Source organism: Oxyura jamaicensis, chromosome 5 (genome assembly GCF_011077185.1).
Source record: "Oxyura jamaicensis isolate SHBP4307 breed ruddy duck chromosome 5, BPBGC_Ojam_1.0, whole genome shotgun sequence".
Taxonomy (NCBI): Eukaryota; Metazoa; Chordata; class Aves; order Anseriformes; family Anatidae; genus Oxyura; species Oxyura jamaicensis.
This window is the reverse complement of record NC_048897.1, coordinates 43078269-43093231: the sequence shown is the minus strand read 5'-3', so window position 1 is coordinate 43093231 and position 14963 is coordinate 43078269. Positions and strand designations below refer to the sequence as shown.

Sequence of the window (14963 nt, the reverse complement as noted above, 5' to 3'; positions counted from 1 at the left end):
CTTGCTTGTGAGAGCTTGTCCGTACAAGAATTTTGAGATAGTCTTCAAAACTTTAGCTTGCTTTATCCTTTAAGTTCAAATATGGTACTGTAGTCTATGTATTATATGTGTTCTCCTTTGATCCATAGAGTATGTGTTTCTGTCATAGGTTGTAGGTGGCAAGCTTGGTTCTTTAGTTACAGAGCAATGTCTTAGGTGATCTTGGAGCAGTTTCTCTTATCAGCAAAAATTGTGAATATCCCACAAATACCTATGAACTGTGGAGAAGTAGGCTAAAGATCTTAATTTTTCATGTATTCACTTATCAGTAGAATAAAATTAGATAATATTTCTCTGTAATTGTGAAAACCACTTTTGACTTATATTTAAAGGAAAGAAACTCCTTCTGACAAAGAAGTTCAGGAACTTGAAAAGTCTTCCTTTCTTGAATAACTCTAAGCTTGGTACTTTGGATCAAAAAAATACTAGAATATTGTAGGTTGGGGAAATGAAGATTAGAAATAAATTATCCAGGGCTGCTAAGGACTATAGATCCTAAAGGATAAAACTATGGGAAAGAAAACATCACACTAAGGAAGAGTAAAGGAAACAGGCTAAATAATAAAGTAAGACTTGATGAATGATTTCTGTCCTGTTTTATGGCCACTAGGATAGGGACTATGCTTGGTACTCCTTAGACACCTGCATTTTCCATAGGTATATTTTGTGTGTGGCTGCACACCCCATGCAATAGGTACTTGGTCATTATGACCAGACTTAAAAGCAGAATTCAGGGTCACAGGTGAATCAAGAACAGTGTGAGGGTGTAAATGTTTGTGGAGACTTCCATCAAATAGTCACAATAACCAAACCCACGTTCTTAACATTAACTGCCAGGTAACACTTGAGTTAAAGGAAGCATATGCTTGAAATGAATTTCTTGCTGCCATCTTGTGTCTAAAGGCAAAATGACAAGGAAATTTCTAGAGTTCCAAGTACCGATTTTACATTCAACATGAGGATATTCCTCATATTCCTCTTAATGTCCCAAGTGTAGACAAAGACCTGTCCTAATAGAAAAGTTTTTAAGGTTTACCCTTAAGAAGCATGGAGAAGTGTAATTAAGCTTGTGCAAGAGATTTTTGTGAATTTTCAGAGAAACACTAAGTACAGTGACAGCTAAGCTGTTAAAAGTTGCTCTCCCCATGCCTATTCCCAGCAGAATCATTTTGTGGGTATTAGAAGAAATGCTTAATAATCCTTACTTCCATGGTAGACAGGGCAGAACCTGGATTTGCAATATTGGTCACCCTATTAATTTTCTCCATGAACCCAGCCATTGTACACCTTCTAACAGTGTTGTACCATGCTCTAGAAAGACTGAAAAGAACTGTTGCCCCATTGTATAGAACTTAATAGGAAAAAAGATGTAGCCTGCAATAGGGTACTTTACAGCATGATCTAACTGAGACAGAGATGACATAATCTGTTACATGAATTTTTAGGTTAATTTCCCTCATTGTACTCTTCTTCATTCCACCTGTTTTTGCTCATGAGCCTTTGCTTTCCTATGCTCCTGTTTTTATATCTAGCAAGTAGCAAACAATATTTAACTCTTGCTCTTCTCAGCTGAACTATAACCTTTGGCTGATGGAGGAGGCTGTTACTCTGGGATTCTTTGCAAGAAAGTGTTGTAATTTCCATTTGCCTTCTGAAAGCCAGCTGTCTTAAGACAAACAGGAGTTGAATGCAACTGTAACACTTCTTGTGGCAGGAGGTGTTTGCAGTCGGCTAGCTCTGACTTTTTGCTAAATGCTTACTGATGACTGTGATTATGAGGAACCCACCCCATACATCCTTTCACTTAAACAAATGTTTATTGGAAACATCTGAAGAGACTCTGACACCCATATTTACAATGTAATGAATGAAGACAGTGGTAGTAGGAAAATATTGAAGAAAGACAATGCAAAATCATGAGAAAAGTGAGTAGATATTAAGAGATTTGCAAAGCAGGGAGAAAGGATAATTTTGCACTGAGAACAAGCATCCACTGTGTTCTCTGTTCCATGCTAACCTCCACAGATAGATCATCTAGTTCTTTAACAAATGTTTGACTTTCTTTCCAAGCTGTACCAGACCCATCATGAGTTTTCTTGCCAGTGCAGTATAGCCATGTCTTTTTGTGTCATTTTTTGAAGAGCCACACTTACCATGCTGATTGAAAACCCAAATCTTTTCAGTTCTTATCTACTGGAGCCAGTGCTCTGTGAGAAATTGGTACACATCTTCCTCTTCCCTGTCAAACAAGTAAATATTTTGGGGGGTTCTTGGCTTGAAAAAAAATGTTCTGTAATGTCAGTCAATGGAACTTAAAATGTTTGGCTTAATTCAGTGATGACTTAGGTCTGTTGACTTTAATGAAATTATGTCTGCATAGATGAGGGTTTGAATTATATAAGTGCAGAAAGCATCTCTTCATTCTGTAGGCTTTGGAAATGTTGTTGGCTTAAACCACTGGAACAAACTACCCAGGAGAGAAGTGAATTCTCTCTCTCTTGACATTTCTAAATAAGACTAAATGCCTTTATGGAAGATATATTTTATTCGAACAGAAATGATATGGCTCAGTGCAAAACTACCTGGATGAAACTCCGTGGGCTGTATTGTCCAGTCACATGTCTTTTTGGACTCCAAAATCTAGGGGTCTTCGAAGATTTCTGTCTTCTTTAATGCAGTTTCCTGTTGGTTATATTCATTGCTTCTTAACTAAGACTGTAGACTTTTGGGGAGCCAAAAACCTTTCTGTAAATTTTCCTGCAAAAGGACTGTAGAGAATCTAGTAAGTGGTTGAGGGGTACCTTTCTGTTGACAGATATTCAGTAATGCTGAATAGCTGTTGACATATTAAGGCACGAAAATCAGAAAATAATTCTCGAAAGAATGTTGAAAACTTTGTTATATGCTTAAGACATGTTTACTTGTCTTAAGTTATGGACCATCATTCTGGTTTGCTGCTGACATAGCTTCAGGTGACTTTCAGGTTCTACGTCTCAAAAGGTATTATTTGAACATATATATATATTTTCCAATTTGAGTCACACATTTCAGTATTAGATAATATTTGCTTCTGTATTTAGAACTTATCCTCGCAACACTGAACTCTGGACATTCATATATTTTTTGGAGATGAAAGCCTAGCTGCTGGCACAGAAGAAAACAGTCTCTTCAAATAAATGTCTGGACTTAACATCCATCCTTAAACTGGATCAGTTTAGCGTTGGCAAGAGTCCATTTGCAATCAATCTGCTAACAGATGAGTGATAGAGTGGCTACTTTACTTGAGTTAAATAACTGAAAGCAAGCCTTGAGTTCACTTTGGTGCATGGTTATCACATCTGTAAATAGAATTGACCAAATTTCTACAAGGAGTTTTTCAATAATATACAGTTGGCTGTTCAGATCTAAATACAATCTGAAGGGAAGGGAAGGGAAGGGAAGGGAAGGGAAGGGAAGGGAAGGGAAGGGAAGGGAAGGGAAGGGAAGGGAAGGGAAAGGAAGGGAAGGGAAGGGAAGGGAAGGGAAGGGAAGGGAAGGGAAAGAGAGACTTTAAATTTCAGCTGACCTTTAGGAAAGAGGTTATATCATATTGAATAGTGATAATTTAAATGCTCCAGAAATGCACTAGCTATGAATGCACTTTCTGTTGAAAGATTGGAATTGAGTACAAATAGAGACAGCTAGATGCCACAGAGTATGTATTTTCACCAACATAATTTCAGAATGGTGAGGTAAAAGCTTTGCTGATGTAATGCTTAGAAGTGCTCTCTTTCATGAGAGAGAGCAAAACCCTAAATGTTTGTGCTGAACTACGGGAGCTATTATTACTAGATGTTAATGTATCTCAGAAAAAAACAGTGACCTAGAAGGAACTGGAATATGCTAAACAACAGTTTTAAAACCAGTACTTAATAAAAACTGTTTCCATAGGAACTCAGATCCATGAGAACTGACAAGGTTTTTTAGGGACATTATGACTGGCATATAATAACAATAATAATAGTTCTTGTGTTACATACATAGCTTATGCATGCTATGTGTGTTTTGATTTCCTGATTTATTTTTTCAGAATAAAACATGGATTTTTTTTTTATTTCAAACATGCTCCTTTTTACCTACCCCTTACGTTTCTGTGAGTTCATTATTATTTACTGCAAGAAATGTACTTAAAAGCAAGTATGGACTGAAAAGTTTGGACTTTGCTTGTACCACCAACAAGTATTCTTGTTGTGGATTCCAGCTTGAATCCATGCCAGGCAAGTAGAGGAAGCTCCTTAGAGCTGGTGAGAAAATGTCATATCTGCTGATAAGAAATTGGATGGAACTCTATTATTCCTCTAGTAAATTTTCTAATCACCTGTTACTGATCAGAGCCAGGGCCACTAGACATCATCTCACATTCTGGTTCCTACTCAGTATGAATTGCTCCTGACTATGTTATACTCAACACTTTCCCTTCTGCCAGCATCTGCATGATATCACAATTTTAATCCTTCTTAGCAGTCTCACTTCTTATAGTCCCTGTACGAGAGGGAACTCATTCTCTTTCTTCTATATTTCCATTCACTTGGACTCATTTCATTTGTTTCATTATTTCTCTACTCACTCTTGGATAAGACATAGTATCCTGTAATTTGTAATGGGGCCGATTTCTTTGACTGGTTTGAGGCAGACCTGTATGACAAAGCTCTTACAGGGTGACCAGCCTATTAGGAGATGGACTGATCCACATTCAGTATTGAAAGTTGCTATGGAATTCAGCTACTGAGATTTTGTGGTCCAGACAAGCATATGGCAAGGATAAGTGTCCCCATCTTGCCTCCCTGCACCTTCTTCTCTCTTTACTCCCTTACCTGTGTAGATGGCTCTGTCTGGGGTGTGTACGTGTGTTAGTGTCACATTCACTGATTAGCAGGTGGTGTGTTTTTCCTCAGTGATATATTTAAGGAGTGCATGGGGATCATTTGTATTTCTGCTCTTCCACAGTAATACAGAAAGTACTATGCTATTCTTGAGATAATGGAGCTGTATGTGATAACGCAACTTGAAAAACAGTTCTTTAACAGAAATGATTCTCAAAAATATGTCCAAAGTCCTTGTCTCTAATGGTGTAGATTTCCTCAGAGACCTCCTCTGAAAGAGAATTCCTTTGGTTTGTCAGTGAGACAGACCTATTAAATAATAAAAGCCACTGGAAATAAATGTAATGTATTTTATTGGCATTTCTGCATGTTGAACTGTAGGGGGAGGTAAGGTCAGATGTTGAATATACAAGGCAACAATTGACAAAATAATGTACAGCTTTTGTTTGGTGTCCACCCAAGGATTTGCAGTGCTGTTAAAATGGTAAAGTACATAGCAAATATTTGATGTGCCAAACCACAGAAGACAGTTGATGATGGTTATGGAGTGGAAGAGACTCGGTAAGTAGTCCCTGTAGTGTATTTATTATACTGTACATTTTGCACATGCTATTTATTATACTGCTAGTAATATGTTTGTAGTTCTTTTTTTTTTTCTCATAATATATTATCATGAACAAAGACCCAGCAGGAGAGTTTTACTTATTGTGAAATAAGAGTTATGCTTCTTGCAGTCCCCTTCCTTGCATAAAAATCAAGTTAAAGGTTTGGGGAAGGAACAATTCAGAAGTGTTTTATTTCCAAATATATATTTTTTTTCTGGAAATAAAGTTAGACATAAGAACAGTTAAAAAAAAAAAATATACACACACAAAACCAAACAAAACCAACGAGACCCTAAAAGCAAAGAGAATTGAGTTAATTAGGAAGACGGAGTAAGCTAATGTTTTGAACTTCTATTCTCCATGCATTTGCTTCCTTATTTTTCTATTAATTTTCCCACCACCACCACCATTCATTATTTTATTTTGTTTTATTTTGCTTTTTCTCCTCCTGACATGTCTGCAGTTCTGTCCTTTGCTCTGGCAAAAACATGCTGTTGCAGCTAGCCAACTCACTTGCCATGAGCAATGCAGCTGTGCCAAGTCAGAGCTCAGCATATGCTGGACACCTCTGGAGGTGGGAATGTGACTTCCATGTGGATGTCTAAGCTAGATGCAACATCTCTGTGGTGTGAGAACATCTGAGAAGGGGGCTTCCTGGGGGTCTGCCGGTGTGTTTTGCTGTTCAGCTCTGTCAGGTTCTCAGGACAGGAGGTGACTTTGCATTTGTTTTGTGTGTGGTAAAGCACCCTGGAGCAGGGCTCAGTACTTACTGTATAATGCTGACCCTCCATTTTGAAACTCTGAGAAATCATGAATTTTATATATGTTTTTCTCCTGTAACCTAGCCTGGATGATTCCTTAAGTTCTATTCTGTTTTCACTTGCACTGCTAGACCTCAGCAATTTAGTTGATTTCGGTTGTAGGAGAGCGTAATGTGTTTCTAATGTTAAAAAAAAAAAAAAAAAAAAAAAAAAAAAAAGGAAGAAAGTGCCCAATTTGAATTACTACAGAGATATATATGGTCTAAATGTGGACCACTTTTCAGAACAGAAATTGCCTGCAAGACTGAGACTTCTGTCCTTCAAATACTTGGGCTGATACTTTAAGCTTGTGAATGTCCTGCTTGAAGGTGGGACTCTCAATTGCTTAATGTTAAACATGTGCATAAATGTTTGTCAGACTAAGTTTGCAACTTTTTTTCTCAAGGCATCTACAATTTACTGTGTGCATTCGCTAGGCAACTTTAAACAATGCACCTTTATTCTGTTTACAGCAGCTATGGATCTATTTCTCTGTGTTTGTGGAAATCCACATTTGGCATTTTCAGAGATGCCTGAGCCAAGCTCAAACCTCAGTGTTTGGATATGGGGTGATGGTAGACACATGTCTTGTCAGTTCCACGGTTTTGTTATTTTTTAAATGTATTTGATTATACACTGGGCTTATATAATGAAAACAAAGCTTTCATTAGTCTGGTTTGGGAAGGGCTGTGGTTGAAGCTGGGGGGAGAGGAATGACAGAAAAGGATCATGGGGAGGGAAGCAGGGTAGAATGAAGGAAGACAAACAACCAATGGTGCTACAGCAAGTGAGGGGCAAACTTCTGAAGAGAGCATTTGAGAGATGAGTGGTTAAGAGCTGGCTCTCTCCCAGCTCCTTTGGAGAAATCAAGTGGACTAGTGATCCAGATGTGTTCCTGAGTATGAGCTGCAGGTATCTTTCTGCCTTTGTGTGAGGCTAGCTAGTGTGAGCAAGAGGCTCAAGGAGCCTGGGAGTTGTGGGGTTTAACACTGTAAAAGTTCCTTGGCTCTCACACTTGCTGTTTCCCAGGTGGTAGAAAGAGGGTACCAGGTGCCTTCCATAGGTGGGCTCTTCTGGATTTTGGGGAGATAAATAAACGGGCACCAGAAGGATTAGAGAGTGGAAAATAGTGGTCCCCTCAAGACTGCATTTTAAATTAAATTAAAATTCATTAGTTTTGATGTAATGTTTTTATAAGTTGTATAGCATTCAGCATTGTGAGATCTGGTCAAATGAGAAGCAGGGGTGAACAAAGTCTATACATATATCTCTTTGCTAAGGACATATTTCACCAATCAGAAATTGAAATGCTGTGTAATTAAGATGCCTGGATCTCAGACAGTCTGAGACAGAATGGTTGTCCAGTCACATCTGTCCTGTGCTCTCTTTACAGGGTCTCTTCACAGGTTAGCAGCAGTAATGAACTTAACCAAAGTGAAGATAATTTATGGTGATACGCGGACCATGGAAAGTGGGCTGAAGTTTTTGTGAGTCTGAAAAAGCAGAGAACCTAAACTGTAGGGAAAATATCTCTCTCCTAAAGATGAAGGGCTAGATTCTCAATTGATGCACATCTCTGTAACTTGGCATCAGTGAAGCTATGCTGATTTACACCAGCTGAAAAATCTGGAAGGGAACAATGCACTTTTTGTTTAATTTTTATGTGCTCCTCAGACCATCCGTCACATTCAGTTGGAGAGGAATAACATTTGGTAGATGTTTAGTCTTGACTTTTTTTTCCTGAAATGGGAAGTGAATTAAATGAAGTGAAGACAGAATAAGGCAGTTTTATTATTAAAGCTAACCGAACAGTCTGAAAAAAAAAATAAAATAAAATTAAAAAATAATTTGTCAAATAATATATTTGACATCATGGCAAAATATAGGCAAATGCATTAATTTTTATAAGGACTATTAAATAAAAATGCACAGAAGTAGATTGTGGTGGATATGACTAGATTTACAAAGAGTTGGCTGTATAAAACAGTCTGGCTAATCTATCTCTTTCATAGTTATGTTATAAGATCTCTACTTGTCGCACCTTTATCATCCACTGGTATCAATGAGTGCTGAATATCATCAGAAGAGCTAAGATCAGGGCGTTATCAGTTCTGTTTTAGGTACCAAAGTGGAATTTGAACTGATGTCTGTCTTTACCTGCTGAGTTCATTTTTCTGCAGTGGTTGAAATCACATGCTGGTGCTGTTGTGTACCCTTTACAAATGGCTCCTTCTGAATAGAGGGTGGTAGAGTGGTGGCTTGCTCAGAGACAGGAGCGCTATGCCAAAGCATTAGAAATGATTTATGGAGTGAGGTCTATGCTCACCCAGAAGGAACAAGTGTTTTGTAAGGGGCTCCTTTCTGTTTTTGCCTAAGCTTATTGTCAAAGTTGGAGGGGAAGAACAGGCAATGCGAAACTGCTCGCTCCCTTGTGTGTAGATAAGTGTTAGACTGTAAACAGGGCTGAGGATCTGGCAGACTTTTTATCCATCTCTCCAAAATGTTGGCCCATGCATCATATTGGTACTGAGCAGGAAATGACTGGTGCAAGCAAAAGCATTGGAGCAGGTCATTTCCCCAGTGGACCAAGGGATTGGATTGAGACTCCAGGAGTTCCCATTTAGGACATGTTCTGCTGCTGTGCAATACACATAAAATTACCATTATTACAACTGGACAGTAGGTCACAGTCCAACCTGTACAGATTAAAATAAAACAAAAACAAACAAACAAACAAACAAACAAAAAAAACAGTTTGTCGAGGGCATTGTAGTTCAATGTGGGAAAAATATACCTAAAATATTATTCTCAAGCCTACTAGCCAAGCTATACAAACTACCCTTGCAGTCATTGGGAAATAGCTATGTGGGAAATGTACTTCCACTTTTAAAGAAGATCTTGAAATTCCTAATTATTACATTTTGCATTCCAAATCAGAAAAGAAGACAGGGGTGTGATATTTTAAACAAGACATGAATTAAAAAAACAAAACAAAACAAAACAAAAAACATTCTGGGAGAGACTCAGTGAATTTGGAAGCACTCAGGTTTCCAAATGCCAGGTTTACCTCCCAGGCAGCGTGGCTAGGACAAATAGCTGGGGAGTTCAGGGAGAAGATTGCCTTGCTACTCAACAAGGCAGGTGGGGCTGGACTGTGGTGAACCAGCCACCAACCAGCCTTGACATCAGGGAAAGCCCAGTTTGAACTAGTTAAAGTTAACTAACCCAGTGTGAAATGCAGTAGGAGAGGAAATGCACTGGGCACAAACTTAACTCCCTTTTCTTCCAGCATGGAAAAAACAAGGAGATTTGCTGGCAAATCACCTTGTGAAGAAGATAGGAGAGAAATCATCAGCTCTGGCTTCTGATGGTCGATGAGCAAGACTTCATTGTGCACTTTTTCTGACCTACAACTTGCATGTGGAATGTGCATAATCTTGTGCAAGTGAGTGGGCAATTTGAAGTTATGCTCTTTACCAAGAGAGGCTATGAAGCTCAGCAGAGAGTGGAGAGTTTCATCACATTACATAGCAGCCCAAGTGAGTAAATATTTTGTGGGTTGTGCTGGTACACAGTAGTACACCAAGTGTTGCTTACATGGTTTAGAGGTGTTCAGTTTGATTCAGTGGCTTCCTAATACATTTAGTGCCAAAGACCTATATAGCAGTATGCTTCTCTTGGACAGATAGTTCCTGAAAACATAAATCCCTGTGTGTGGTTACTGCACAACCAGGATCTGACTCATTGCTTCACAAAGCACTTTTAGTTGCTTTGGAAACATGTTGATATGCACTATACAAACCCAGTAACTATGCTACTCCAGTAACAGTCTACTACCTCAGAATTGTCAAGAAAGCTCTGCTCTCTGCTATCCACACCATAGCTACTAGGAACCTCATGTGACGAACCAAACTGGATCCCATAGCTCCAATGACTCTGAAGCTATCCACTCAGTGTTCTTACTGATGGGGATAACTGATGGGGAGAACTTGAGATAAGTTCTCAAGGGGTGCTAGTAGCATATAGTCCACTACAAAGTATCGCACAGTTTTCTTTCCATACAGTAGAGGGTAGTAAAATATTCAGAGACAGTTTGCAAGGAAAGAGAACCAAATAGTAGAGCAACTGAGTGGAAAATAAACAAAAATGTCTATTTTTAAACCAAGCTAAATCCATATAATTTTAAGTGGGGAATCTTTTGAGTCCTTGTAAAACAAGTTCCTTAAGTGTTTGACTGATTCTATTTAAATGTGTAATGACTTGGCCTATAAAAAAATAAAACAAAACAAATATATTCATTGTTTCTCTTTCAGGATGAAAGTATCAAACATTTTAATTGTGTTCTGCATGTTTAGGATGCAAACAGAAGTGCTCATTGTGAACCTGCCAATTAAAGTAGCTGCCAGTAGGAAAAGGAGACGTGCCTGTGGCTTTCTTTGGGTTAGCTAAGGTCATGTCTACAACTAATGCACAGGTTCTTAAAGAATTTTGGCATCTGAATGTGTAAAAATCCCAAATAATACTTGACTCTTTCTATCAAAAGTTTTGTAGCTGTTTTGCTCTGAAAGCAATGTCTGCAGAACAACGAGGCTTTATTGTTTTTATTTGTTTGTTTTGTTTTTACTTAAAAATACATAAAATGCTTAAAGAATGCAAAGGACTGTCCAAGATGTTAGTGCTAAGAACCTAGTTAAAGGACTGCCCTTGATCTTCAGAGTACGGTACATGACTGGTTTAGTCTAACAGTCATCTCATAAACCATGTAGGAAACCAAAGGAAGCTGATGGGAATAGTCATGTGCTTCTAGTTAATGAATGGTTTAGAATTGTACTGTTTGCAGAGCTTAGAGTTTTGAAGTAACAAATTCATTTCTATTAAGTCATTGTCTGCATATTTCTATAGTACCATTTAACTACATGCAAAATAGTTCAGTAACATCATATTTCTCTTCCAAGTACTGCATAGAAAGCAGGCTTTTTTTTTTTTTTTTTTTTTTTTCCTTTAAGGATTTTGTAGAAGTCTATAACCTGTGGAATTGATTTCCAGTCATGTTCTTCTACCAGCTGAGCCTGATAAGACCTAAATCCCAGCTCACTTTTTCCAGTGTGTGCTAAGAGCAATTGGAATGACTAACAGACAAGGCACGCTGGCACAATGAGCTGTGAAGAGCTGAGAATGTGAACTAGTTTTCCCTACTGCAGAAGAAAAGTTGTATTTAAATTCTTATATGAAATGGAAGATATTTAACTTACATTATATAAAAGTTCTAAATTGGTTATCTAAATTGCATATTTCTGTCTCAGGTTCAGTGAAGTGTCTCACTTCATAGGAAGATTTTAATGGAGGCGTAAAGCCTTTGGGTGTGTGTATACTGAGTTTGTACTACTTAATTCTTTGCAATTTATTGGTAACTATTACTAAAGATTCAGAAGAAAATTTTTAAAAAAGATAAAAAAAACAACAAAACAACAACAACCTATAAGCCAAATCTACTTTATTTTCAAGAATCTCCAGTTATCACTCACATATCCTTGCCAAACTTGTCATTTCTCTTAGCAACAGTATACATGTGTTTAACAAGTATTTTAACCTGTGAAAGAAAGTCACAGAGCACATTTCTGAAATGCAAAGTTATGTTCAGTTATCATGGGGTTGGATTCAATGATAACTTGCTTCCCCTTCTCACAAGGTTATGAAAGCTATTCTTGCAGGGCATGCTCAGTGTTTCAGTGCAGGTGGTTTGAATGAATTTTTGTCTTTCCAGTGGAATCTGGCTTTACTTTATTGTAGTGTTATGTCATTGTGTGTGTGGTACAGTGCACACACAGTTGGTGAAAACTGTTATTTCTACAGAGAAAAATTATTTTGCAAAGATAAGATTAGTTTAATACTTTTTTTAAAAAAATCATCCACATTTTAAAGTTAAATTGTCAGCTGACATAGCTTGAAGTAATTGTTAGATGGCAACTTGGTAGAGATACAACAAGAAATTTCCAAAATTCTGCTTTCAGTTTTACATGCACATAATGGGTACTGCAATTTTTAGTGCTGTTTAAAACCCCTTTTAAAACAGGTCTTTCTGGGTTGCCAGAGGTTAGCAGTGGAGATACAATCAAAGTAAAATACTTATCAGTATTTTACAGCCACATTGGCAGTTGTTTCTTTCATCACTTTGGGATGTGTAAGGCTGAATGATGTGGCAACATAGCTGGCTTTGGTTGTATGTCTGCCAGAACTACAAATCTGTTGCTGTATGGAATGTACCTTTTTTTCTATTTAATAAGTGAAGGCACAAACAATACATGGAGGTTTTCACATCTCTTCTATCTCTCATTCCCATCTTTGGATTGCCTGCTAAGTGCTCCAAGTGCAAATTAACCTCTGAATTTGATATCCAGGATCCTGCTATCTCATTCATGTCTTTGTAAGGCACATTAATACTCAGCAATATCAGTCAAATATCCTCTTTACTCCCAACATGTAGTTAACCAAGTGGGTCAGACAGACCTGCAATGAAATCACATTGCCAGTGTCCTCCTTTAAGCTTTCTATAGCACCTTGTTTTCTCCAAGGCTATCGTTTAGACAGTGAGTTTCATAGGGCAAACCTTATCTTTATTTATGGCTTGTTTAGTGCTAAATGCTATTTCGGTGTTTAAAAGATTCATCATAAACATAGTCCAATGTACTTATAAAAACAGCTTTGTCTGACCCAGTGCCTTAATAGTGTTCTTTAACTTCTCTTTAATCTTTTGGAAGAAACATTTTAATAGCCACTGCAGTTTAATTCATCAGTTCTTGAACTTTATTCTGGAGTACTGATTTCCAAATAGTGGGTTTGGATTAGAATTTGCAAACAAGGTTTGAAAAGCTCATCTAAAATTGGGATTCTTGCCCAGACATTGGAAATGGAAGAGGGAATGCATAATTTGCTTTCTGGTAGAGCTCTTGGGTATAGGTAACCTTTTTGGTTAGATCTGGATTAAAAAAAAAAAAAAAAAAAAAAAAAAAGTCTTGAGAACCTCTTCTGTTAGAACCTCTTTAGATCCACACAACTGGCAAGAATAAGAATGCTGATATAACTGGGGATTAATATCTTTTATTTTCCTGTAGGGATTGGTAGAAGATAGGGTTAGGGTTTTGGAAAGGAGGGCTATATCAAGTCTGATTTACTGCTGGATTTGTAAGGGTTTGGGAGAAGGCTGGCAAAGTCATAAGCAAATATTTTATTTTCAGTATTCCTGGACACATTTTCCATTTAAGGAAGGTTTGGGATAAGGCTAGGGAACTGGAAAAAAACATGGCTATAATAGCTTTTTGTGGGGTCTTCAGAGGTAGAAGTATTATGGTGTAGGCAGGAGCATATGCTTCATATTAGGTTTTCCAGTACAGTTTCATCCTCTGTCTACAGTACATGTTAATTTTAGGGCTAGGGCTAGAATCGTGTTTTCAGAAAAGAAGGTAGAAAGCCTTTTTATTCTTGCATTCTGCCAGACTGGCAGAGACAGGATTAAAGTTCGCATAATCAGGAACAAATACTTTATATTCAGATTTACTATACAGATTGGTCACTTTGAATTGATAAATTTTAGGCTAAGGTTAAGCCTGGCATTATGGCCCAAAAGAGGGAGTATGTATCAGCGAAACTCACAGTTCGATTGCTTAGGACCAACAGAGCTTAGAAATAAGGTTGGTTGTTAGTGACTCAATCGGTTTTTCTTCATGAATTAGTCACTTGGCTGCATTTCAGTTTTTGGTTGAAAACAGGAGCAGAGTTAAGAAGAAAAGGCTTCCTGAGCCCAGCTTGTCACTGAGTCTGGAATGGCTTCAGGGATGAGGAAGCAGGTTACTGTCATGAAAGGTAAAAGCTGTTATTCAGATTTCTTATGAAAACAAACTGAGTGAATTTGGGAAGGGCAGAGATTGGGAAAGACTATTGGTGATGATACAACTAGTGCCTTTAATGTGTTTTAGCTGCAAGAATTAGTTCACTGCCCATTTATTAAGTAGCAAGATGGCTGGAGTTTATCTCAAGTTTGAGGGAGGAAAGGGCTTGACCTGAAAGCTTAGGACAAGGGATGATGTCAGTGACTGATGTTTCAAGTTCACATTTTCCTGTAGGGATTAGTCCTACAATTACATTTCAGGCTAGATTAGAATTGACTTTTGAGTGCAGAAAGTAAGGCTTGAAGCCTGTGTCCTGTTGGATTCCATGTGATCATTAGGGATAGAAAAAGCCTACTTCACCAAATCCCATTAATTTGTCTTAGGTTTTGCTCTAGCTATTGGTTACCCAGCTATAATCATAACTTTGTGATTGTGTAAGGACTCAGGAATGCAAAGCTTGTTGTTTCCAGGATGCTATTAGATTCCATATAGCTAGTTTTGGTAGAAGTACTCAAAGAATAAATTGACAGTAAAGAACAGCAGTATATGGTGTTCACCCAAGGATTCTAGAAAAAGGAGATAAATTACTGTAAAACCATTAGAAGCTGTTTGGAACAATCAGTGGAAACGGGTGAATATTGCATGTTGGCAGTGAATCAACATGGATTTGTAAAGGGAGATCATGCCTCACAAATCTAGTAACATCCTTTAGAGAACCCAGAAAACTTGTGGATAAGGAAATTATGGTTGATATAACCTACTTGGTTTGTG

General features: G+C 37.7%; 2 long non-coding RNA genes across 4 annotated transcripts in view; both read left to right on the top strand.

Annotated features, from left to right (window-relative positions):
- The first annotated feature begins 5909 nt into the window (after window positions 1-5909).
- On the top strand, window positions 5910-11655 carry LOC118167960. 2 transcript variants are annotated; one of them, XR_004751306.1, is made up of 3 exons: window positions 5910-7793; window positions 9596-9676; window positions 11313-11655. It is a non-coding gene; the product is annotated as an uncharacterized LOC118167960 (long non-coding RNA). The 2 variants fall into 2 exon arrangements; XR_004751305.1 differs by having other exon boundaries at window positions 9596-9845.
- Window positions 11656-11665: 10 nt separating this feature from the next.
- LOC118167961 overlaps window positions 11666-14963 on the top strand; it is a 42978-nt gene continuing 39680 nt past the window's right edge. For both annotated transcript variants that reach the window (XR_004751309.1, XR_004751307.1), the window contains exon 1: window positions 11666-14150. This is a non-coding gene — a long non-coding RNA (uncharacterized LOC118167961). The remainder of the gene's footprint in view (window positions 14151-14963) is intronic.